The 2,776-nt window shown below is 28.5% G+C and overlaps 1 long non-coding RNA gene across 1 annotated transcript; it reads left to right on the top strand.

Moving 5' to 3' along the window:
• Positions 1–1,062: 1,062 nt before the first annotated feature.
• LOC123911240 lies at positions 1,063–2,537 on the top strand. The gene is made up of 2 exons (XR_006810410.1): positions 1,063–1,148; positions 2,219–2,537. It is a non-coding gene; the product is annotated as an uncharacterized LOC123911240 (long non-coding RNA).
• The last annotated feature ends 239 nt before the right edge of the window (positions 2,538–2,776 follow it).

The following is a 2,776-nucleotide window of genomic DNA, read 5'->3' as shown; positions in this document are numbered from 1 at the left end:
AAGTTTACTAGGTAGGTATGGCCGTACTTGAAGTTGGATCTTTTTGGGGTAAGTTTAGATTTTAAATGGGTATAAAAGAAAATTTTTAAGTTTTGATTGTAACTTTAGCAAGGCTATAGAAAATCATAGGAACATGATATATTAAAAGTTAAGTTTATTATATTTATCAAATGAATTCTTAGAGAAGTATCTATCTTTATTATTATTATTAATTTTTGGGTAAGGAGATTATGTACATATGCTCTTAATTATATAATTCGAAGTAACTAATTTTTTCTAACTATAAGATAGTTGTCATAAATTCCTTTCATTACAAATTTCGAGGACGAAATTTTTTTAAGAGGGGTAGTAATGTAACACCCCAAATTTTAAAAACTAGTATTTTCTTTTAAGTATTTTTATAAAATAAATTTGATGATTTAGTTATATTTTCACAATAGTTTGTAAAAATAATTTATTTAAAGAGTATACAATATCATGTTAGCCCTAGTTACGTGTCTAAAGTGTGAGAATGTTTAAATAATTATTTTCTTGGAAATGAACTTTAGATAAAGAAAACCTACAGATCTAATCTATTAATTTAATGTAAGCTATGGTTGAAATTTTAGAACTGAGAGTGTAAAAGTATACACCGTTAAAAATAAATAGTTTATAAAAATATGTCGGAAATAAATAGTTTATTCCCGAATTATTTTATGTGTGCTTTGATAGTATATTTATCTTGTGTAGGCTGCTAATTAATATTTTCTCTAGACTATGAATTTAAGAAAAATATTTTTGAGATCACAAAAATATGTAGGTTTGGATAATGTCCTTAATTTTATCATTTCTATTAAAAATAAAAATGAAAAATAAAATAAAATGAACGATTAAAATAAGAGTAATTAAGAGATAAGCATGCATTTAATTTTATGATAAGAACTACACCTATCAAATCAATGTGGCCCCTTTGTTCCTCACAAAATGAAAGTGAAAACGTGGATCTAATATTTACCATGGAGAGGTAGAAGCATGAACCTATAAATAGAACATTAACCTTTTATCAAACCCACACAATTATCACTCTCACAACTCACACAAAGCTAGGAAATTCAATTAAGGTATCATAGAAGAAGGTGATCGTTCAAGTTATTTTGGAAAGCTCTGAGGTAAGGGGAATCGCTAATAATAAGTTTCGATGAGCACAAGAAATGTGTTACTTGTATATATATATATATATATATATATTATTAGTTATAACTAGGGGTGTTGTGTACTTTATATAGTAATTTATATTCATTAAGGTATATGCAAAATGTTAAATGATGAGTGATTGATTTTAGTTTGATTATATGCGTGAATAAATATTCTGCAATATATGATTTGAAAATGTTCATGTGATTGAGTGTTTATGGTGAAAGTTTGAGGTGATCTCATAAGTTGTATGGTGAGTTTTGAGGATTAATATGTCAAGTTGATATTGACAAAGAAAATTTAAGTTGAAAAGTTAAATAATTAATCACCTTTGATAGGTGAAGAGCAAAACAGGGTGTTTCTTACAGTACTATAATGTATGTAAGACTGAGGATAGGTTCGGCTGGGTCGCCTCAAGACCTAATGGGGATCACCGGCGTTTTGAACTCCTACTAATAGTCAGAGATAGCCACTCTGACTGGAGGAAATCATATAACCCGACGTGGTGAAACCTGACTGTGCAGGACTATCTATAATAAGGTGTAGCGCTCGGGCCAGAATGGTTGAGACATATTTGATATATGTTGATTTGCAAACGACCATGTTATGACAGTTGAAACGGCCTTACGCTCATACTAGAGGTCTCCATGGAGTAGGTTGAATAAAGATAATACTAACCAAATTAGAAGACTAACTTCGATTGAAGAATTAGGATTAGATTTTATATACATTTTAAATGATTCAATTTCGATGTTTTGATATATTTGATGATTGATATATTTGGCGATTGATATATTTGATTTTCCTTGTCTGACTAATTGTTGATTAGTGATGATGATATAATGTTTGTGTAATTCACTTTGTGATTATTTGACTATATGTGACTATTTGACTACTTGATTCTATTTAACTAAATACATGATTAGATACTTAGGTATGTATATATACTATTAAATAAATGTATATACTTGTATAATATTATCTGTAGCCTTGTGACATCATCACGATGGTAACTTGTGTACGAGTGATTCACCCCTTACAACAGTTAGTGCAGGATTCTAAGGCCTCAAGTTGAAGTTCATTGAGAAAAGGAAAACGTGATTGTGAGAGACATTAATTATAATACAAGGACCGTTAGTGTTGATTAGTGATCTAGTTTATTTTTGGAGTCCGAAGAGAAAGATCTCTTTGATATGTATTGATGACGTTATTGGAGTACTCTCTAGGTGACATGTATCTTTAGTGTTTGACCAGCTTATGATCATTTGTGGGTTAGAGTCTTTTGTAGGAATTTATCTTTTATTATTTCATATTGAAAAATTGTAAGATAATTATGTGAAATGAAAATGTTTTATATTTGAAAATCCTTTGAGCAAAATTACTAGATGATTGTTTGATATAAGTGATGCATATTATTTATGGGCTTACTTTAAATTTATATAAAGAGAATTTTGAAAACTTTCTTAAATAAAAATAATAGTACTTATATTCGAGAACATTTCTCACTTATTACTTTTCCTTTACAAAAAAAATAAACCAGCATAATTTTATTTGCTTGTATTTAAGCATTTAAATTTGGGTAGAGAACTGTGACGCTCTTCTT

Source organism: Trifolium pratense, linkage group LG2 (assembly GCF_020283565.1).
Source record: "Trifolium pratense cultivar HEN17-A07 linkage group LG2, ARS_RC_1.1, whole genome shotgun sequence".
Taxonomy (NCBI): Eukaryota; Viridiplantae; Streptophyta; class Magnoliopsida; order Fabales; family Fabaceae; genus Trifolium; species Trifolium pratense.
This window is presented reverse-complemented; position numbering and strand designations above follow the sequence as displayed.